This window comes from Alexandromys fortis, unplaced genomic scaffold (assembly GCF_014885135.2).
Source record: "Alexandromys fortis isolate MF-2015 unplaced genomic scaffold, M_Fortis_MF-2015_v1.1 scaffold_10, whole genome shotgun sequence".
NCBI lineage: Eukaryota > Metazoa > Chordata > Mammalia > Rodentia > Cricetidae > Alexandromys > Alexandromys fortis.
In genome coordinates, this window is record NW_026067895.1 from 1,796,592 (window position 1) to 1,809,743 (window position 13,152).

Sequence of the window (13,152 nt, forward strand, 5' to 3'; positions counted from 1 at the left end):
CAATACAGAGCTGGAGTGATGGCTCAGTGATTGAGAGTCCTCTTCCCGTGGCCCTCTGTTCGATTCCCAGCCACCCACATAATGATTCATAACCATCTCTTAACTCCAATCTCAGGAGACTTGATGCCTGACACGCACCTCTGACCTTCATGCAAACAAAACACCTATATGCAAAAAAATTACAAATTCAACACAACTGGCAAAGGCCCAAATTGCCAACAGAGATAATGAGTGTTCTCCTAAAGACACCCCAAATAAACATGCTAAAAACAAACAACTAGAGCTGGAGATATGGCTCAACCCTGGGTTCCAGTCTCAGCATGAGCTTGCTTAGAGACAGAATGTCAGCAGGGCGGGCCATCGAGATGGCTCAGTGGGTAAAGGGGCTAGCCACCAAACCTGAGCCATGGCAAGTGTGTGCCTCCCTACAAAATACGTAAACAAATATGTAAAAGCAGAATGTGTGTGACCCTCTCATCCCCAAATATCAACCATGCACCTCACAAACCCATCTCACAGCTCCATTGTCCAGAGGAACTTCTTTAAGATAAATAAGTAAACTAGCTCATATATTTACTTAATTTCTCATGAAAGTTGTAAGCTGTCCTTAATCTTTAAACTCTTGTAAATTACAACCTGTGGACATGTAATTTAAAGCCACAGGATGACACGTTCAGCCACTGCAAAGACACCCAAGTGTGACAGCCATGTCTTCAGTGTGTATTATCCTCCTCAAATGTGTCTCCATCTAAATAGTTAATGAACTCACTCACCACTTCACGCTGACTTGTCCTGAAATTGTTTTCTGCTGCACAGTCGGCGATCTGGCTTTGTCTGAGCAGAGGTCACTAAGGGAGAGGGGATTCTACAGGCTGCTGGTGCAATGCTGGGTCTGTCTCCCTACCCGCTGACAGGGGAAAGGGAACGCACATTCATTTTGCCCTCTCTCCCCAGGAAACACGACTGTTATCTCTACCATCCAATTTTCTATGTCTGTTTGTCTCTTAGTTTCCGAATACTCCTGGGCCCCCTATGTGACACAGGTGGTTATCGTTCCACATGCTAAGACATGCCATGTAGCCACTCTTCCCTGGGGGCCTGCAGTTTCTAGTACCATGTGTCATGGAAACTGATCACATGCACGCTCTGGCTTGGACCACCACTGGTCTGTGCTTCTTCCTTCCAACCCAGGAAAATCTCTCTCAGTCCCCCAGTCCACACATGTCTTAAACTTTAAACGCCTTCCTGTACAACATGAATCTCTATTTTGTTGTAACTAAAGTTTGTCTCTTTCTATGCTTCCTTAAGCTTAGGGCTAGGGGAATAGAGCCACAAATACAGGCCTCTAGGAACCACCCAGAAGTAAGAATGAGAGGGACTGTGGTAAACTGAGAATTCATGCCTGAACCAGGCTTTTTCTTTTAGGCCACCAACCAGCTCCCAAATCATGACACAGAGACGTAATATTAGTTTTGAATACTTGGCCTTAGCTTAGCTCTTTCCTTGCTGGCTCTTATAACTTAACCTGTTTCTCTTCATCTTCATTCTGCCTCGGGCTTTTTACCTTTTTCTTTCTGTATATCTTTCTGTTCTGCTGTCTCTGGCTGGCTGCTTGAGTGGGTCTTCTGGCCCCGGGTATGTACTTCCTTTCTCCTTGTCCTCTCCTCTCTTCTTCTCTCTCGGTCTTCTCAAGCTTAGATTTCTCCTGTTTATTCTCTCTGCTCACCAGCCGTGCTTTTATCCCTCTCCTGCCTCGCGGCTGGCTGTTCAGCTTTTTATCAGAACAATCTAATAAACATTAGGCAGGCAAGGTGAAACGGCAACATATCTTTTCATAATGAAGTGGCGTGGGAGGGCCTTCTGTCTAAGTGTTACTTCTATTGGTTAATGAATAAAGAACTGCTCTGCGCCTACGGCAAGGGCAGAACCCAACTAGGAAGGGAAAAGCTAGGCTGTATGCTGGGAGGAAGAGGGCAGAGTCAGGAAGACGCCATGGAGCCACCAGAGATAGACTGCTGAAACTTTGCTGCTAGGCCACGACCTCGTGGTGATAGACAGATTAAGGGAGATGGGTTAACCTAAGATGTAAGAGTTCACCAATAAGAAGCTAGAGCTAATGGGCCGAACAGTGATTTAAGTAATACAGTTCCTATATAATTATTTCGGGTCTAAGCTAGCCGGGTGGCCAGGAACCAACAAGCAGGCCTCCCTCCTACAATGAAGCACACCTCCTTACATCACTAAACAAACGCAGCATAAACAAATGTAACACACCTTTACCTATTTAAGTACTCCCCAGAACTTGCCCATCTGTGGCAGAATTCATAATGGCCACCACATGTCTGTACTCACCATGCGTAGACTAGAGTCATCACCAGGAAGTGGCTGCCCTGAACTGTCTGGTCCACTGCAGCTCCCCGCTATCCAAGCAGTCATGTGGTGGGGAATCCACCAATGGGATGTGTGTGAAGGGTAAGTTTGCCATTTACAGAGTACAGAGCAATGCAACTAAGAAATGGATGTATCTTTGCTTTCCCTTTCCCTTATGAAGACAGTAGACTAGCAGGCCCTCCAGGATGGTTGAAGGAATCTCCTAGGCTACCAATGGTCTGAGTTGGTCGGCTAACCAAAGAATTGAAAACAAGGGCTCAAATAAAATTGAAAAGAATTGAGATAACTTTATTCAGGGCAAACAGACAGTGCAGATTACAGAGGGGCATATCAGGACTGACAGTGGGCCATAGGGGGTAAGAGCACTCAAGGACTCTGTGGGGTTCAAGAGAATAATCTGGGTATTAAGGGCTATAGTTTTTGTGGTCCTCTGCTTTGATTGATAGATTTGGTCATGTATTTGTTTTTCCTAATTGCGCCCGTCCTTTCCCATGGTGCATCTGATTTGGTTTTGCGTGTGTGTGTGTGTGTGTGTGTGTGTGTGTGTGTGTGTGTGTGTAGCCATGGCTGTCCTAGAATTAGTTCTTAGACCAGACTGGCCTGGAAGTCACAGAGATCTGCCTGCCTCTGCTTCCCAAGTGCTGGGATTAAGCTCCTATTTGATTTTTTTTTATTTACTAAACTAGTATACATGAGACAGAAGACACCTGAGCGCCGGTTTCTTTTGAATGCTGTCTCTGACGTCTAAAGGGTTCTTCAAGACAGTAACATCAGCTATCCCAGTGAACAGACTGATACATTCCTGAGAGTGGATTCTGACTCAGCTGGCAGACAAAGGAGATTGCTGGAGCTACCTTCCAGGATCGAAGAAAAGCCAGTACTCCGGATTTTTATGTGAAGCCTCCTAACTTGTATTTTTTATTTTATTTTGGACAAAACTTTTCTATGTTGCCCAGGGTGCCTTCAAACTCGTGATCCACAGCCTCCTGAGTTCTGGAAATACAGGTGTGCACTATCATACCCAACTTCCCAATTTTTAAACAACTAAAACTTTAAATGTCTGTTATTATTCAGATTATATGCAGGGCTGAGCCTACCAGTCATAAGCTGCATAAAGTTCTACCTGGAGTTTTCCCCATAAGCAAGGACCATGGCCACCTAACTATATATATATGGAGGTGGGCAAAGAGATAAAATGGAGGGAAGTATAATTTAATCTCCAACATTATATTAAAATGCCTGTTTTGCAAAGCAGATGTAGAAAAGTCACCCAGGGTGCACTTGTATTCTGTCGGACCCTCCTGTCTTTGTGGACAACATAGAAAAAAAGCTTCTTTACTATGTGTGTGCTTTGTAAAGTGGCAGAGCTTTAGTTACACACATACGGTGTGTTTCTTATTCTTGAGCTGTTCGTGCATATGAAAAATGTTAGGATCTGCTGACTTTTCTAGTCAGGTCTTCCTGCCCTGTTGTGAGGGGACCAGGAGGAAGAGAAGACAGAGTAAGCAAGGAGAAAATGCCTAGGGATGAGATGGGATTATTCCCGGTACACTTTTTTGTAGTTGGAGCTATGGGTTCTTTTCCTTTACGGATATTTGGGAGGGAATGAAGAAGGAAAAAGAAATGTCTTAGTTGTTTTTCTGTTGCTGTAACACAACACCATGACCAAGGCAACTTAAAAAAAAAAAACATTTACTTTGGCTTACAGTTTCAAAGGGATAGAGTCCATGGTGGTAGGGTGAATGAACAGAAAAGAGATCACATGTTGATGCACAAACAGGAGAGAAGAGGGGAGGGAGGGGAGAAAGAGGGAAAGAGAAGAGAGGTGAGGAGAGTAGGGGAAAGGAAAAGAAGGAAAGGAAAAGAGGGGACAGGAGTAGAGAGGAGAGGATAGAGAGAGAGAGACAGAGGAGAGAGAGAGAGACAGAGGAGAGAGAGAGAGAGAGAGAGAGAGAGAGAGAGAGAGAGAGAGAGCTCAAAGCTCGCCTTCAGTGAAACACATCCTCCAACAAGGCCCCACCTCACACCTTCCCAGTCAGTTCCTCCAATCGGGGACCAAGTATTCAAAAATATGAGTCTAAGGAGACCATCCTCATTCAAGCCCCCACAGAGAGTAACCACAGTGAGTGCAGCAAAGAGAAATACAAAGCCAAATCTATTATCTTCTTTTACAACTTAATTCCGCCTCCACAGGAATAGTTGTCTGTCTGTTCTACCTACTCATTCCACCATCTCTGTTCTCCTTACCCTACTTTTCTTCATTTCTTGTCACCGTAACTATTTCCCATTTTGATTGTTTCCAAATGCAATCCAGTGGCATCAAATGCATCCACATGATCGTGCGACCATCACCACTGCCCTTCTCCAGAACGTTTTCATCCTCCCACAGTGAGCTCCATGCCCATTAGACAATAACTCCCCCATAACCTCAATCTCCACAACCTACACTGCCCTGCCCATCTCTCCCTCCCTAGCAAGGACATTACAAGCTTGTGCTACCATGCCCAACTTTAATTCCATTTGGGTTTTCTTTTTTCTTTCTATTGTTAGCATCAGTATTTATTTTGAGAGAGAGAGAGAGAGTGCATGCGCACAGGCACGCAAGTGCCCACTGAGGCCTGAAGAGGGCATCAGATACCCAGGAGCTAAAGTTAAAGGTGGTTGTGAGCAACCCAACCAGGGTGCTGGGAACCAAACTGAGAGAAAGTGTCAAGTGCTTGTAACTGCTGAGCCATCTCTTAAGCCCCAGCATCAGGATCTTTTAAATAAATAAATAAATAAGTTCTTACTTTACTCTTAACTTTTAGGCATTCTCATATGTAATATAAGTTCACTTCAAACTTGTGATCATCATCTTTGCACAGAAACTGTTTTATTCACTGAGCCAGCCTTGATATATTTTCTTTCTTTTTTTTTTGTTTTGTTTTATTTTGTTTTTCGAGACAGGTTTTCTATGTTGCTTTGGAACCTGTCCCGGAACTAGCTCTTGTAGCCCCCAGGCTGGTCTCAAACTCACAGAGATACACCTGCCTCTGCCTCTGTGCTGGGATTAAAGGCATGTGCCACCACTGCCCTTGATACGGTTTCATTGTGTGTGATAAATAACTATGAGCATTTATGTTAAACTATCTAATTCAAGTCACAAATCTTGGCAATTTAGACCAACTCCTTTACTTTATAAAGTGGCCCAAAAGGATAATTGGGTGCTGCAAGGAAAACAGGCCTTTTATCTGTGGCCTCTCCAGTCTATCTCTTGTTACTGGTACCTATTTTCCCATTTCACAGAGGGAAAAGGTGAACTCAAATTAAGTGTGGTTTTGTTTTGTTTTGTTTCCAGTGCTGAGGATTAAACCAGGAACTCATGCTTGCTTGGCAAGCTCTCTACCACTGAGCAACACCTCTGACTCCCAAACTGAGGATATGTCCAGGGTCAACAAGCCTCTAGTCATTGGAAAAGCAAAAGGACAAAAAAAAAAAAAAAAAAAACCACCGCGCTTCTGTTCTAGCAAAAGCAGCCCGCCCTTCATTATGCACACTGCCTTGTTTTCAAAAGTGACTTAAAGCTGTCACTAAAACCATTTCATTTCTCCCAGGAAGGAGGCTAGCTCAGCAGAACACAGCTGAGCCTGCACGATCAGATAAGATCTAGAAAATGAAGGCATGAGCAGTGGAAACAGTTGAGCCAGCACATGATGGCAGCACCATGCCTCGCTCTGCTGCCTGCTCATGGCTGGTCCCTCAGTGCATCCTTTCCAACAGTACCTTGGGAAATCCAAGGCTGCAAAAGAGGGTTCCCGAGGTCTCCCTCTGCCCCCTACAAAGCCCTGCAGTCTGAACAGCCATGGACTGATCTGTTGGGCCTTCCACAGCCTCTGCTAAAGTTTCCCATTTCTCTGTATAGATCCGACGTGTCTACGTTCCACGCGGATTCCCTCTTCTGTTCATCTGGTTATCACCAAGTTGGATGCTGGGCGTTGTGCTTGGTCTCCAGTCTTTCTGCAATTGCTGACAATGGAAAACTTCCCTAAGGGTATGGCAGGCAACCCATTTTCTTGGGGAACCTATTTCCAGAACTCCTCCCTGCTGTGAATAAATTGCTTACCCTTAAAAAGATGGGGCGAGCAGGACAATTTCTCAATACTCTTTCTTATTTTATATCTCTTTATTCACTGTGTATGCTGGCTGGTCTGTGCTCAGTGCCTTGAGCTGCACTTCTAGACTCTTTTAATGGAAGTCATAGAAACACAACCCCAGCAAGCATAGATGAAAGAAAGACGATGGTCACCATACCAAACCTCAGGCTCGGTGGACTGAGGCACGCTGCCCACTGGGGACTAACTAAGTGATCAGAGATACGGCTCTTTGTACTTCTGTCTTCATGGCGGTCCATTCACGCAGTCTGGCAGCTGCCCAAGGGCAAACCAGCGCTGGCGATTGCACCATCTCTGCCATCGAGAAGGCACTCCCCGCCCTTGTTTCTGGATTGAAAATCATCTTGGAAGGACTCCAGTGCCTTCAGGTCACACGCCTCCTCCACACCCAGCAGGGCAGAGAGACAGGGTCGACAGCGCTCACTAAACCACAGTCTCAGAATGAGGTCGGAGCAGTCTAGCCCCCACAAAAGGTATAACTTACTTTCCCATCTCCTTTCCACAGCTCTGACCAAGACCTCATCTCCAAACCCCGAGGACTTTTAGTGATTTACACCATCTCTGAGACATTTCCATTCATTACCCACGTGAAGAGGCTACGCTACCTAAACTGAGTTACGTGTCTCAACAGAAATCCAGCACTTAACGTCTTTTCCTGAGCCAAGGTGTGAGGTGATGTTACAAAAGAAAAAAATGGGTGGGGGGCTTTATTTTAAATATTTATGACTCTAGATTGCATACAATCTTACACACTGAGTTTGGAGTACCACGCATTACTGCAAACCATAAATCATGCAAGAACGTTCTTAAACTATTCTAACGCTTTAAGCAACGCATCTTCGCAGACAGTGCTGGTGCACACCTGTGTTCCCAGCACTCGGGAGACAGAGGGAGGAAGACCAGAAATTTAAGACCAGGGCTGCTGGAACTACGTGAGACCCCGTCTCAAATATAAATAAATAAATAATGGAGGGGTGAGGTGGCCCAGAGGGTAAAGGCGTTTGCCTCAGAGCCTGGCAACCTAAGTATTTGTCTCCACAACCTACAACATGGAAGGAGACAACCAGCTAGCGCAAGTTGCTCTCTGATCCCTACATGAGCCCTGCAGCACCCAGCTTCCCCATCCACACACACTGAATCAATAAAGGTTTGAGAATCATCTCTCAACATCATCTCTGCACTTTCCATTCTATCACCTCAGATTGACCATCTGAGATTCATTTATCAGTTTTATTTTTCTGGCTTGAAAAAACTCAAAAAGAATAAACATTTCACCTCCCCCTTTGTAATGAAACTACAGAAATGGTTCTGTTTGCCAGCACTTGCAGGACAAACAACTGTCTGTAACCTGTGCTATATTCTGGGCCTCCATGGGCACTGCGTGCATGTGGTACACAGACTTGTGTGTAGGCATCACATCCATACCCAAAGTAAAAAGAAAGAAATCTTTTTAAAAAATTATATATTTTCAAAATACAATAACACAGAGTAACCTTATTCCAAAGTGGAATCATGGGAACACAGCAAAGAAAGATAGGACTAAAACAACATTGCTCAGCCGAGCAGACACCAGACTGTACAGTTCCGAGTCCAGCATCTGAGACTCTCAGCATCATCTGTCCTCCAACAGATCCAGCATCCCCACCCCTCCAGTTCTATTGTCTGCAGCCCACAAAGTTCTCTCACTGGCCAGCGCTATTCAGTGCCCGCATCTTTCCTTGGAAGAGGTTCCATGTTCCACATTCTTGGGATCTCTGCTGCAATTCTGGCTTCACCTTCACAGCTTCATGCAGTAATGCAGCAATGCAACAATGGCTTCTGAGGGGCTCCCTGCAAGGAATCTGTGTCTGTGCTACATTTCCTGGTCTTTGTGGCTTTCTGGAATCTTGGAACAAGCCTCTATTAACTGTTACATACAGCATGCATCTTGAGATCTTGAGATATGTCTTTTTTTTTTTAAGGGTCTCATAATCCACGTGGCCTCAAATTCGCTAATTAGCCCAAGGATGACTTGGACCTTCTGAACCTCTTGCTTCCACCTCCCTAGTACTTGGATTGCAGACATGCCTACGCCACACTGTGCTAGTGACACCGGCAGCTTGAGATGCAGACTGGCCCCCTCTCCACAGCTCCAGTGGCTTCTGTGTTCCCGGGGAGCTGCTGTCTATCCTGGTAAAGCCATGGCAGCAGGAATGTAAGGCGGCATCCTTGCACCCCCACAGGCCAGGACACCGAGAAAGGGGAGCACCAAACTCCAAGGCCTTGATTTCAATCTTTTGGATATTCAGAGGTGGAGGACAGATCATATGATGGTTCTGATTTAACTCCTTGACACAAGTGCCCTACTGTTGAATGACATCCCCAGCCCTCTTCTTAACTTCTGTACTTTGAGACAAGGTCTCGCTGAGTTACCAAGGCTGGCTTTGAATGCACTCCATAGTCTAGGCTAGTGTCCAGTTTGCTATCCTCCGACCTCGGCCCCCTGAGAAGCTGGGGATTACAGACTGCGCTACCGGGCCAGCACGATTTGCTGCTTTTGACAGCAATTGTCTTAATGGATGTGAAACCATTTCCTCAGAATTTTTGACTGGAACTGCCAAAGTCCATCTCTTTGGACTTTGTGTTTGACAGGGCAACAATATGGCAGTGGAATTGCTGTGTTCCTCAATATTTAAGGAAGGCCATCTGTGTTGGGATTTTACAATACTAATGAAGCCTACTCTTTTCCCTCCAAGGTTTTGAACATAAATGAAACTTATCCTCAGAAGTATAATAAGCACCTGTAGAAATGGAATATTAGCCTCTGCTCCTCTTTCTGCCCTTATTTATTTTTTATATTTGGATGAATTTTGACTGTACTATGCAGTGCATCGTTACCTGGAGTCACCCCGTATCTCAGCAGGATTCCAGATCCTGCCTCACCTCTGCACTTTGAAGGTAGATTGTCAACTAAACTGGAAACCACATCCAAATAGTCTCCCTTTCTTCCCCAACAAAGTGGAGAGTTGCCTCAGGTGGCAACGGCAGATCCGCCACACCCTGCCTTGCAACAGAGGCGAAGAAGCATTGGTGAATCTGCTAGAGGAAAAAGGCCAAAGGAGGAAGACTGTAGGCGGCCCCGAGATAGGCAAAACCCAGAAGTGGAGAGGCCTTAAGCTTAAGACCTTTGACTCTCCTACACCGGGCTGGATGAATCACCCCATGGGGGAGGGAGGCAAAACCGTAGCCTGCAAAGAAGAGGGGAAGCTTAGCTCCCCAAACCTGCGGAAGCAGACACTCACCTGCAAATTGATGCTGGCTGTGTGAGACAGTCCTCTGAGAGGCTGCTCCCCACACCCATTCCTTCAGGCATCCTTGTGAAGTCAGTGACCAGATTCTCCAGGCTCGGAAGAGAACATGTGTTGAAATAGGAGCGGCGGGGCTGCATCCCCAACACCCCGGCCGCTTGGCTAGCTCATGCCCGAAATAACAACACACAAACTGTATTCATTTAAAGAACTGCTTGGCCCATGAACTCTAGCCCTTACAGGCTAATTCTCGCACCTGGACTAGCCCATTTCTAATGATTGTTTGTAAGCACCCCAAGGTGCGCTTACCGGGAAGATTCTAGCCTCCGTCCATCCTGGGAGAGTGGAGCATGGTCTCTGCTCCAGCACAGAGCTGTCTAGACTCTCTGGGAGCAGAGCAGAGTCTGACCTCACTTCCTCTTCTGCCCAGAATTCTATTCTGTTTCCTCCTCCCATCTATGTTCTAAGCTATGAGGCCAAGCAGTTGGTTTATTATAATTAACCAATGACCTTCCTCCATCAAACATGAGTGGAATTTACTCACGGCTATTCCTGCACTAATTTAAAAGCTCTTTTCCCAAATCAGTGTTCCACCCTAAATTTTCCCGAGTAGAGCAGTCCACCAAGCTCCCCAGAGATTATGTAAACCACTTGGATGAAGGCATAAAACTTCTCCAACTAATACATGCCAGCAACATCATATTGCCCTATTTGAGCAAATGAAATATCATATACCTTATTGCATTCTCTGGGAATTATTAAAATCATTAAAATGCCCTGTAGCTTGGAGACTCAGGTGAAGAAAGTAAAATCCAGGAACTTGAGAGATAGAAGTTAAGAATACTAACTGCAGGCTGGAGAGATGGCTCAGAGGTTAAGAGCACTGGCTGCTCTTCCACAGGTCTTGAGTTCAAATCCCAGCAACCACAAGGTGACTCACAACTATCTATAGTGAGATCTGGTGCCCTCTTCTGGCCTGTAGGCACACAGACAGACAGAACACTGTATACAAAATAAATAAATAAACCTTTAAAAAAAAAAGAAAAAAAGAACACTAACTGCTCTTGCTGAGGACCCAGGTTCGATTCCCAGTACCCGCACCTGTACTGTACCTCACAACTGCCTATAACACCAGTTCCAAGGGATCTAATACTCTCCTTTGGCTTCTGCTGGTAGAAGGCACTCATAATGTACATAGACTTAAATGCCCATACAAAAAAAATATAATAATAAATAGGAAATTAAAGTCTAAATCAATTTCCTGTCCATGCTCTTTGAGTTGGTTAAAGCTTGGCAGTGGTGGTGGAGAGTGACACCCCTGAGGGTTCCTGTTTATGGAAGGAACTGGAAGCAACCCCCTGTTGTGGGGCATTCAGCAGTCGGTCTCATTCTGGCTACAGCCTGTCTTACTATTCGTTGACTCTCTTCTAAGCTGCTGGCCTCTCAAAACCAAAATAAAGCCCTCTCAGAGGTGTCTCTTTACCTATCTGGAGATAAGACTCTAACCAGCCCTAGGAATCACCCTGGTTCCTCCCACATGGGATTATGAAGTCTCTGAAGAAACGAAGCAGTTCCTCTGTTGCCTGAGTGTTTCTTGACAGGAGGCTTAAGCCCACAGAACCACTACATCATTCAGAAGGAAAAGCACCCACGAGGCTGATACTTTCCAGGCTAGACTGGAGGCACAGAATTTCTCTCTTAGAGAGACAGGGGAGATGGGATGGTGGGCTGGAGAAGAAACTTTTAGTTAATTGATTAACTTTATTTTATTTGTGTGTCTCTGTGTGTGTGTGTGTGTGTGTGTGTGTGTGTGATGTATGGTGTATATGTGAGTGGTATTGAAAGAACCCCGGAGTGGGAAGACTCTCATCAAGTCTCGGGAAAACGCGACTCCCCATGAACTCACGAGAGACCGTCCTTGCTGCAGTCACACGAGGTTTATTGACAGGAACCAGCACGCTGGGGCCAAAACTCATTTCCCACACAGGGGCAGAGGAGTTCGACCCCGAGTAGCTGGGAGAGGGGGTATTTAGGGGAAGAAACCACAGCCCAAAGGGGGTAGGGAGGGCATCATTGGAAAATTCCAAAAAATACCAGTGATAATCACAAGGGGGTAACTCCCCGTTTCTCAAGATTATTCTCAAGATTATAATCTAACTTTATGGTCAGCTAGTTCCTGGAACAGAGTCACTGAACCGGCTAACCTAGATTTTTGGTTCTTCTCTCCCTGCTAGATTTTTTGGCTCTATTATTTCTGCTAGAGGGGTTCTGGATTTATCTGGGTCTTTCAGTATATGCGAGATATGTGCATCGGGATGTCAGAGAAGGACTTGGAGTTTCTTCTTCTTCTTTGAGGGAGGATCTCTCACTGAAACATAAGCTAGGTTGGCTGATGTTACAAACTGGGGGGCTTCAGCTCCAAGTTCTTTTGCAAGTATGGCTATGAGGACCCTGTGCCCTTCTCCCCAGAGAGTGATGAGTAACCAGACCAAGCAAGAGAATTGTCTTTATAATGATTCTTTACTAACAACTTCGATATCCAGTGTATCCATGGGGTTACAATCTTAATAGGCATGGGTCTAAATGTCAGCCCCTAGTAAAGCATCCCCAGTATACCTACTACTACTACGGGGAGAAGGAGAGCCCAAGTGTCCATCTGCTCAACAACAGACTTCCCAGGTCGGCAGTTCTAGCCCCTTGGTCGGAAGCAGCAGCTGAGGCTAGGGTGTCACTCACAGCCTGGGCCTCCGATCGCAGCTCCATTACTGGGAAATAAACAGTGTGGATAAAAGAGTGCCAAAGGCCCACCGGGAAGAAAGAAAGCGGGAAGAAAACACTGCTTTTGCCTCTGTTACTTCCCTGAAACTTCCTAAAAGCCCTGTTCGTTTTCATTCTTTCTTCAAAAGCAAGAGAACACGTTCCTCTCACAGGATAGTGAGACAGGACATTAGTGAGGTCTCTCCTGTCTGTTGTTCAAGGACGTCTCCGGGAAAGTTGGGGACAGAGAACTTTGGCAAAGGTATCAGAGCTCACTGGTAGGCAAACTGATTTTTAATATTTTCAGGCCCTACTCAGATTTTATCATTTCAGATCCTCAGCTAGGATGATCTATTGCTAAGCTGTCATAGACGTGTTTGCTTTGCTTTGTTTTTAAAGAGATTAGCGCCTCCCCTGAATGCCCAGGATTGTGAGGACTATCTTTCTGAAACACTGAACAAACACTCCATCTCCGCAGGCCTCCCTGAACAAAGTTAATGATTATGCCATGCAGGGGGAGGGGGCCTTATCTATTTCTAAAGCACATGTTTCTTTTTTGTAAGTTT